Source organism: Danio rerio, chromosome 14, assembly GCF_049306965.1.
Source record: "Danio rerio strain Tuebingen ecotype United States chromosome 14, GRCz12tu, whole genome shotgun sequence".
In the NCBI taxonomy this organism is placed as follows: Eukaryota; Metazoa; Chordata; class Actinopteri; order Cypriniformes; family Danionidae; genus Danio; species Danio rerio.
In genome coordinates, this window is record NC_133189.1 from 56,880,001 (window position 1) to 56,891,558 (window position 11,558).

The following is an 11,558-nucleotide window of genomic DNA, read 5'->3' on the forward strand; positions in this document are numbered from 1 at the left end:
AGTAAACAAAAATGAAAACTATTAGTCAAAAACTTTTTTGTTAACTGAAATAGAAATTTTTAAAAAATCACAATAACTGAAAGATTAAAAATAAACGAGTCTAACAGTAATGAGTAATGAGTCACAGAAAAGAAAAAACTAAATGTAATAATTGTGTAAATGTTAGTAACATTCATTCATTCATTCCCTGTTATTGATCTGGGGTCGCCACAGCGGAATGAACCACCAACTTCATTCATTAATTTTCTTGTTGGCTTTGTCCCTTTATTAATCCAGGGTTGCCACAGCGGAATTAACCGCCAACTTATCCAGCAAGTTTTTACGCAGGGGATGCACTTCCAGCTGCAACCCATCACTGGGAATCATCCACACAAACATTCACACACACACACTCATACACAACGAACAATTTAGCCTACCCAATTCACCTGTACCGCATGTGTTTAGACTGTGGGGCAAACCCGAAGTAAACCCACGTGAAGGCAGGGAGAACATGCAAACTCCACACAGAAACGCCAACTGAGCCGTGGTTCGAACCAGCGACCCAGCAGCCTTCTTGCTGTGAGGCGACAGAACTACCTACTGCGCAACTGCCTCGCCGAACCGCCAACTTATCCAGCAAATGTTTTATGCAGCAAATGCCCTTCCACAACCCATCACTGGGAAACATCCACACACACTCATTCACACTCATACACTACGGACAATTTAGCTTAACCAAATCACCTATCCCACATATCTTTGGACTATGGGGGAAACCGGAGCACCTGGAGGAAACCCACACCAACACGGGGAGAACATGCAAACTCCACACAGAAATGACAACTGACCCAGCCTAAGCTCAAACCAGCAACCTTCTTGCTGTGAGGCGATTGTGCTACCAATTGCGTCACTGAGCTCCCCAATTTAAGTAACAATTAGCAAAAAAAAAAATAGTTTTCAGACATCTGAAGCATTCTGGGGTGGGAAATCTGGCAATCATAAGCATGTGATCCTCTCGGAATTAGTTTATAAATAAACTTCACTCATGCAATCGAAATTGAAACACTGTAAAAAATAAACCCTACAGTAACGTTGTCTCCCAGTAGTCTAGTTTTTCTTCTTGAGCCGTTTGGCTGGTAGACTTATTTGCTGTAAATGTCACTTGGGACAAGGCGTGACAAAATAATGACAGGCTTTTTTCAAAGAGACCAATTTCCCAGAATTGAATGAGCAGGATGTGTGGAGCGTACAATATCTGCACTTGCCACTAGATTGGGCTGTCTGTCGATATCCATCTGACACGTCTCTGAAAAAATGTGGTCAGATAAATGGACAGGGTCCAAGAAGAAGAAGAAAAAAAGATGAAAGCTGACAAAAAAAAGCACCCAAAACTATAGAGAAAGAGGGAAAGGTCGTCTCCTTTTGGTCTGGGATATTGGATATTGAGTTTCCCCCTCGCCGCTCATAGAGTCTACATGCTGGTTAATTATTCCCTTTAGTTAGGAGATCATTGGCCTGCCATATTCACACACACTCTGCAGATCTCCTGACACTACAACAGTCTGCAAGTGTTCTTTGTGCTTTTTTCTGACGGGCAAGAGCTGATATGATTGGATGTGACAGATTTTAATTAGTACTTAACTTGACGAGTTCTTTGCTCCTGATGCGCAGCTTCTAAACGTGTCTTATTGGGGGGGAAAGGAAGAGTTCATGCAAAAATCATTCACTCGCCCTTGTGCATTTCCAAATTTGAGTTTTATTCTTCTGCGTAGCGCAGAAAGAGAATGTCTGATGAACATCGTGTCAATATAAGGATCCGTGCAACTCCTGAGCAATATTTCCAATCTTCAGAGTGTGAAATTTGAGAGGTCAATTGCCATGGATCTCATCCCAACATCAGTCTTTTCTAATTTTGCAACACATTCATTTATTCATTCATTATTTTCCTTCGGCTTAGTCTGTAATTCAGGGGTCGCCACAGCGGAATGAACCACCAACTATTCCAGCATATGTTTTACGTAATGGACGCCCTTCCAGCTGCAACCCAGTACTAGGAAATACCCATACACACTTATTTACACATACACTTCCATAGACTACGGCCAATTTTGTTTATTCCATTCCCCTAAAGCGCATGTGTTTGAACCAGGGCCGGAGTGGGACTCATTTTCAGCCCTGGAGTTTCAAGCCAGACCGGCCCACCTCAGTTCACGACTGATTCCAATTCAGTTGTTAATGGCACTATCACGTTTTTTTCAAGAAAACTGCTGCTTTACAAATTCAAATGTTCAACAGCCCTAACAGTATTTTATGTCTTAACAATAAAATCGAAAAAAAAAAAAAAGATTTTTTATGGGAGATTCGATCATAGGTCTGTGAAACTGAATTGTATTGTGCTTACCACTGGACCACGTTGGCGCTATTACAGTGAGAGTAAAAAATAACTAATGGCTGGCCACCCTCAAGACACAGCACTACTTTCTTTTTTTGATGGCTCAATCTTTTTCTCCTATTTTTAGATTTCTGATCAAGTTATGTCAGATTTATTAATGTAGTGAATCATTTGATTTTCATTGAGCAGGTGTATTATTCATTTTATTCGAATTCTTATATTCACTAAGGTGCCGCTGTTTGGGGTCGATAGTTGCATTACATCATCATCATTAACGTTAGTTAACCTGCAGGCTGCATTTTTCTCACGGGGCTGCGAGAAAATAAATAAAAAGAGCGGCACTACGGCAAAATAATGATTAAAAAAAGTAAAGCTATGGTCAAATAAATAAATAGAAGAAAAAAGTGTGACTGCTGAGAGTGCAAGCAGCTAGGGACACCGGCCCTCGCGGCCAAAAAACAGACCGGCCCACCGGGAATTCTCCCGGTCCTCCCGATTAGCCAATCCGGGCCTGGTTTGAACTGTGGGAGCACCCAGATGAAACCCACACCAACACGGGGAGAACATGCAAACTCCACACAAAAACTGGGATTCAAACCAGTGAGCTTTTTTGCTGTTAGGCGACAGTTCCTGCTGAAAAAAACAGCATACATGTAAGCTGGTAAGGTTTGTTTTGATGCTTGTCTTGCTGGTTTTAATGCTAGTTTTAATGCTGGTCTTGCTGGTTTCAATGCTGGTTTTGGTGCTGGTTTTGCTGGTTTCAACGCTGGTCTTGCTGATTTTAATGCTGGTTTTGCTGGTTTTAATGCTGGTCTTGCTGGTTTCAATGCTGGTTTTGCTGGTTTCAATGCTGGTTTTAATGCTGGTTTTGCTGGTTTCAACGCTGGTCTTGCTGGTTTTAAAGCTGGTTTTGCTGGTTTTAATGCTGGTCTTGCTGGTTTTGATGCTGGTTTTGCTGGTTTCAATGTTGGTCTTGCTGGTTTTAATGCTGGTTTTGCTGGTTTCAATGCTGGTCTTGCTGGTTTTAATGCTAGTTTTGCTGGTTTCAATGCTGGTCTTGCTGGTTTTAATGCTGGTTTTGCTGTTTTTAATGCTGGTCTTGCTGATTTTAATGCTGGTTTTGCTGGTTTCAACGCTGGTCTTGCTGGTTTTAATGCTGGTTTTGCTGTTTTTAATGCTGGTCTTGCTGATTTTAATGCTGGTTTTGCTGGTTTCAACGCTGGTCTTGCTGGTTTTAATGCTGGTTTTGCCGGTTTTAATGCTGGTCTTGCTGGTTTAGATGCTGGTTTTGCTGGTTTAGATGCTGGTTTTGCTCGTTTTAATGCTGGTTTTGTTGGTTTTAATGCTGGTCTTGCTAGTTTTATTGCTGGTTTTGCTGATTTTAATGCTGGTTTTGCTGTTTTTAATGCAGGGCTTGCTAGTTTCAATGCTGGTTTTGCTCGTTTTAATGCTGGTTTTGCTGGTTTCAATGCTGGTCTTGTTGGTTTTAATGCTGGTCTTGCTGGTTTTAATGCTGGTTTTGCTGGTTTCAATGCTGGTTTTGCTAGTTTTAATGCTAGTTTTGTTGGTTTTAATGTTGGTCTTGCTGGTTTTAATGCTGGTTTTGCTGTTTTTAATGCAGGCTTTGCTGGTTTCAATACTGGTTTTGCTGGTTTCAATGCTGGTCTTGCTGGTTTTAATGCTGGTCTTGCTGGTTTTAATGCTGGCTTTGCTGGTCAGTGTAGTATATTGTATAATGATGGTTTGTTCTGTAGACTATCGGGAAGAAAAATAGCTTAAAGGGGCTAATATTTTAGTCCCCAAAATGCTCGTTAGAAAATTAAAAATAGCTTTTATTTTAGCTGAAATAAAACAAATAAGACTTTCTCCAGAAGAAAAAATATTATCAGACATACTGTGAAAATTTCCTTGCTCTGTTAAACATTATTTAGCAAATATTTTTAAAAAAGAACAAAATTCAAAGAGGGGCTAATAATTCAGACTTCAACTGTATATTTTAAATGGACTTGTTTTCAGCAGGGGTTTTCTTATCCATATGTAACATTAAATAAAAGAAAGAACAAAAGTAATCTAAATCCAATCCAAAGTAGTCTGTATATGTTAACATAAATGTGTAAAGCTTTAAGAGTTTTTCAAAAATGCCAAAAATGTTACTTTTCTCACCGAGGTTTCATCGACTGTATCTTGTTTTCAGCAGAGGTTTTCTTGTAAATATGAAAGTGAAGCAGGTGTTCAGAGCACTGTGGTCGATCCTTACATAAACCAACCGTACGCTGACGTTTATGAACACTTTATGGAGTATTAAGTGCAAGTACGACAGACAGTGTTGGATTCACAGCTGTGATTGTACAGGGATATAAAGACAGCTCTGCTAAAGACTGAGTGCAGCAGGAAGGTAATAAAAACTTGTCTGATTTCCAGAGAAACAACACCTGAGACTGCAGCCACAGAATACAGGCTTTTAAATGAGAAACTCAACTCCAGAGGACAGTGCTCAGTCTATTACAGCTAATACCATCCACTTAGCTACTAATTTACAGTCCATCTGTGAAGCATTTGCTTTGTCACCATCTCAGGCCCTAATAAATCACACTGTTGGTTCTACATGCCACTGATACACCTTTAAAAATCAAACCGTTTAACAATTACACAAGCTCACATCACTCTCTGATACCGATCCTGACAAAAAGACAGTAGGTAGGTAAATTAAAGCAGCTGAAAGACAAAATGGTTGTCTTTTTTTTTAGGCTGCTGTGTGTAGAAAAAATGTACAATAGAACTGTAATGAGCTGCCTATCTAGACAGCATTAAAGTAGACACCATGGCTATGCTCCAATAGCAAACCCTGTTAAAACAATCTTCAAGAACTGATTAAAATAAAATAAAATAATATAAATTAAATTTTCAAATAATTAAATTAAATTAAATTAAATAAAGTTCATTAATAAAATGAAACACAATAATATTCAAAATAAATTTAAATTAAATTAAATTTGAAAAAATAAAGTAAATAATTTGAAATAAAATGAGATATAATTAAATAATTAAAATTGAATAAAAATTTTAAATTACTAAAATGTCATTAATAAATAAAGTAAAATACCATTCAAAATAAAATAAAGTTAAAATAAATTTGAAAATTAATACAAAAGCTAAAATATAAAATAAATAATAAAATAAAATAAAATTCTAAATAATTAAATTAAATAAAGTTCATTAAAATTGAAATACAATAACATACTAAATAAATAAAATAAGTTAATTCTGAGAAAATAATAAAATTTTAAAAAATTTTAAAAAATAAGAAATAATTAAATATTTCAAAATAAATAAAATGATTAAATAAATAAAATCTCATTTATAAAATAAAGTAAAATAGCATTCAAAATAAAATAAAATTTAATTAAATTAAAAAAATTATTTAAAAGCTCAATAATAAATAATACAATAACATTGAAAATAAAATAAAATAAAATAAGAAATAATTCAAAATAAAATAAAATAAAATAAAAATTTAATTATGTTTTTAGAAAAGCTCATTAATAAAATAAAATACAATAACTTTAAAAATAAAATAATTAATTTTAAATAAAATAAAACACAAAATTAGTCAAAGTAAAATGAACTAAAATAAAAATAAAAACCTCATTAATAAAACAAAAACCAGTAACCTTAAAAAACATTAATTAATTTAAAATAAAATAAAAAATAAATATTTAAAAATAAAATAAAAATGTAATTATAAACTTAATATATAACTCATTAATAAAATAAACTACAACAATATTCAAAATAAAATAAAAAATAATAGTTTGAAATAAAACAAAATAAGAAAGAAATAAAAATAAATTGAAATAAAACTAAAATTACATTAAATATAAATGAAATAAAAACTAATTAATGAAATAAAAAACAATAACATTTAAATTAAAATAAAATAAAATGTAATTAAATAAAATAAAAAAAACTAATTGATAAAATAAAATAAAATACAATAACAGTCAACACAAAAATAAAATGATTAATTCTAATTAAAAATAAAAATAAAATAATTAAATCAAATATTAACAAATTTCAGTAAAACTGATTACATTGTTGTGTAAAAACATTTGATATATTTTATGTAAAACAGAACATAAAACTGATAATACATTTGAAAATATACATTGATGTATTACATGTAATAAATAATTGCAACTAACTAAGCTCAAATCAAATTGATTAACTACATTTTTGTGGATTATTTTACTCAATATTCAATATTATTGTGTCATACCTGAAATACTATGTATGCATACTTTTGTAAATGTATATTTAAATAAAATAAATGTTAATTGCATTTAATTACAATCCAATACTAATCTTTACATTTACATTTAAATTTATCATAACAATAACATGATCATTCAAAATGCAATCGAATAATTTACTAAATATATATTGAACATCTACTAATGCATCATTTCATTACCTAATTACTGTAAAATCGGTTAATTATGAAGTTAGGTTCAATGTTAGCCTTGTGCCATTGCAATCCGAGCTGCATCCAAGTATTTTTAATGCGCCCACCTAACCCCACCCCTCACAGTGACATCACTAGCTCCATTGTGCCTGACATTGCATCACTGAAAAATGCAGTCTCGGCTTGCATCATCAAGGCTGCATCCAGATACTATTGTATAAGTGTTCTGCCTATGTAGACATTAAGAAAGCTGACAACTAATATAAAGCAAACTCATCTATAGATATATTTCTCCAGGCTGTGCAATACCTATTTCTATGAAACCTGCTCTCTAACGCGCACACACACACATTTTAATTCTTTGGCTCAAATTCACAAAGATAAAATGCAATATTCTCGTTTTATATTTACATAGCCACCAGCATTTCCAGTGTTACGAGGTGGATTTATTCCTCTGTAAAGCTCAGCACAATTAAATCACTCAATAAAACACGCAGTCATAAGCTTTCCCGAGTTATTCACAGTTTTCAGGGTGTTTCCTCTGATATGCAGGTTAACCAAACGCCCTCAAGAGCCGTAAGAACCACCTGCTTTCATGCAACTTGGAGACAAAATAAATACTACATGGGCCTTTTCAGCGCTACAGATGCTGGGCTCCACATTCAAGATGTTTTCCCTGATGAAGAGGAATTATGAATGTACGTGAAATCCCCTTAACTGCTTGTACTGAGTCCGATTCAGAAGAAAAGCTTATGAGAGGCATGAAGGCTGTACAACGACTTCAACACATTGTGTTATCATACGGATTCAGGCCTGCATTTTACACATGGATTCAGTGGTCACTTTATTTTAAGGTACAATTCTTGATAGTTTAAAGCTGAACTACACTGTAAAAGTGATTAGTTAGCCACGTTGCCATAATTATTAGGTAAACAAACTGTGCATAATTATAAAAGCGGAGTCAACAGATTTACTGACTTTAGATAGGTAAGTAATCTCTTTTTACAGTGTAGTCAACTGTCGCTCATTGATAGTACTTAAGGTAGAGCTGCACTGTTAACAATGGTAGAATCTACAGTAACTTACAGGCAGAAGTCTGCAAGTAACACTGTGAATCAACAAGAATTCTGCATTTACAACACCATTGATCTTGCCACATGGTGGCTCAGTGGTTAGGACTGTGGTCTCACAGCAAGAAAGTCACTGGTTCGAGTCCCGGCTGGGTAAGTTGGCATTTCTGTGTGGAGTTTGCATGTTCGGGTGACGCGGTGGCACAGTAGGTAGTGCTGTCGCCTCACAGCAGGAAGGTCGCTGGTTTGAGCCTCGGCTGGGCCAGTTGGCATTTCTGTGTGGAGTTTGCATGTTCTTCCCGCGTTCTTGTGGATTTCCTCTGGGTGCTCCGGTTTCCCCCACAAGTCCAAAGACGTGGTACAGGTGAATTGGGTAGGCTAAATTGTCCGTAGTGTATGAGTGTCAATGAGTGTGTATGGATGTTTCCCAGAGATGGGTTGCAGCTGGAAGGGCATCTGCTGCGTAAAACATATGCTGGATAAGTTGGCGGTTCATTCCGCTGTTGCGACCCCTGATTAATAAAGAGACCAAGCCGAAAAGAAAATGAATGGATGAATGAAATTGGACGTAGTGTATGAGTGTGAATGACAGTGTATGGGTGTTTCCCAGTACTGGGTTGCAGCCGGAAGGTCATCCACTGTGTAAAACATATGCAAAATAAGTTGGCGGTTCATTCCACTGTGGCGACCCCTGATGAATAAAGAGACTAAGCCGAAGGAAAATAAATGAATGAATGAATGAATGAATAAACGATGTTGCTGTATGTGTATTTACAGTATTGTATTTCTCCACTGTGAAATATCCAGTATTTTTCACAATGCAACTTTAAAATACAGTAACATACCGCATAACTGTGCTACAGTAAATACAGTTCTTATTACAGTCAATTACTGTGTAACTTACAAAATTTAAAAAAAAATGTGGGTTAAGTACTGGATAGGGAATAGTATTGGATGTGGAATAAGATCATGCATAATATATGCCTCATAAGTGCTAATAAACAGCCAATATCTTTATAATAGGCAGGCAAAGAAGTCATTAGCTAATAAAGAACTATAATAGATAAGCTATAGTGTTACCCATTTATTTTATTTTTACCCAATCATAAGTGCGAATGTACAAAGTACAATTTTATATTGGGTTAAATGAAAAAAATTATGGTTTCCGATTATAATTCGTTTTATTCATTCATTAATTTTCCTTCATTTAATCTGGGGTTTGCCACAGTAGAACGAACAACCAACTTGTCCAGCATAGGTTTCACGCAGCAGATGCCCTTCCAGCTGCAACCCAGTACTGGGAAACATCAATACACACTCATTTAGTCAATATAGCTTATTCAATTGACCCATACCACATGTGTTTGGACTGTGGGGGAAACAGGAGCACCCAGAGGAAACCCACGCCAACACTGGGAGAACATGCAAACTCCACATAGAAATGTCAACTGGCCCAGCCGAGGCTTGAACCAGTGACCTTCCTGCTGTGAGGTGATCGTGCTCACTGCGCCACAGTGACGCCTCATTTTATTAATTTTATTTCAAATAAAATAAAATAAAAATTTTATCAAATTTAAAAGTTTTAATAAAAACTCAAAATAAAAAAATACAATAACATTTAAAATAAATGTATCAAAATAATAAAATAAAATTATTTGAAAATAAAATAAAAAATAATTAAAGAATTCAATTAAATTAAATATTTATTAAAAATCAATTAAACAAAAAAACAATAAAAACTCATTAATAAATAAAATAAAAAACATTAAAAATAAAATAAAATAATAATTTAAAATAAAATTAAATTAAATAAGAAATAATTAAAAATAAAATTTAATTTAATAAATATTTGATTAAATAAAAAAATATTAAAACTCATTACAAAATAAAATAACATTAAAATATATAAAATTATATAAAATATATAAATACATAAAAGGTTAAGTGAAAAAATATAATCTGTTTTATTAATTTTGCCTCGACGAACCCCATAGGTAAACGTTAAAAGTAATAAAGTATTATTTTTTACTTTAAACCAGCGGTTTTCAACCAAGTAAACTACACTTTGAGGGTTTTTGATAAATTTAGCTGTACAAATTTCCTTATCTTTTAGGTTGGTGCAATGCAAGATTTAATTTATTCTAAGCTTTAAAAAATTTTCTACTTTGTACTAAAGTAAAATATGTTTAATGTCTCTATGATTAACAGTAGTTTTATTTAAATTTACTTTGTGTAAATGCAACATTTTGTTTGTTTTTTACCACAATAAATATTTAGACTGCATCTTATAGTTTGAATCAAAGTGAAATTGTACCTTGAGGAAAAAAAAATTGCCGTAAGAAATTTGCAAAAATGTAGACATCGCCCTCTTGTGGATTTGTTATCTGAAAAGTGCAACCATACCTAGAGCAATGCATTTTTATGTTTTGCAAACGTATAGCTGAATATATTTTACGGAAGTACACATTTTCAATGAGTTTGTGCTGTTTTTTAACAACTTTGAGAATGCAAAGTTAAAAATCGCATCATGTACGGGCTGTAGATGAAAGATACTCCTCTTTAGTAAAAAATGTACTGCCATCATGTCATCAAAGACAAAATAAATTAGTTATAAGAAATTAGATACAAAACTATTATGCTTCAAAATGTGTCGAACAAATCTGCTCTCCATTAAACAGTGCTTTAAAAAGATTTACAATTTTACAGGAGGGTGAATAATTCTGTAGACACTGTGTTTACCTGAAAAATATTCAATAGTGTGCTTCTGTAACTTGACGCACTTGAAGTCAAAACTAGGTTAAGTTGTCAGTAGCACACAGCTGGTGTATCCGCCCCGTGAGCCCAAGATTTGACTGGAGTTTTTCAAGTTTGCACCTGTGGGATTTTCGCACCGGTTTAATCATCCACAGACAAAACATTTACATTCGTGCATGTGGCAGACACTTTCAACCGAAGCGACCTGCATTGCATTTAATTTTGTATGCATTCTCTGGGAATCAAACCACTGACCTTGGTGTTTTTTATTTCAATCACAGAGCTCCTGTTTGAGCTGCAGGTGTTCATAAAATAGCTTGATTAAAAAAAGTAATAGGACTCTTCGCATCAATAATGCAGCAGAGTTTGAGTTATTGCTCATATCGCAAACAATACAGAACAATTATGAAGTCAAACTATTTGCAGACCTAAAACCTCCTCGGTCCCACTTTATATTAAGTGTCCTTAACTACTATGTACTTACATCAAAAAATAAATACAATGTACTGTGTGTTTAATGTATTTGAGAACACTTATGGTGCTTTTGAGTTGGGATAGGGGTTGGGTTATGTACAGGTTTGGTGGCATGGGTAGGTTTAAGGGTGGGTTAAGGTTTAAGGGATGTTCAGCAGTGTATTTACAAATGTAATTACAGAAGTTAATTACAGATGTAATTACATACATGTATTTAATCAAGCATAAGTACACAGTAAATACATGTATTTACACAATAAGTACATTGTAACAAACTATTAATTCCTTTGTAAGTACATATTAGTTAAGGGCACTTAATATAAAGTGGGAAACACTATCAGAATGAGATAAGTCAGTATGAGTGGACTTACTGTTTGTGCACTAGAAAGTCAAGGATTTGCTTCCCAAATCCATCGTTAGCCAA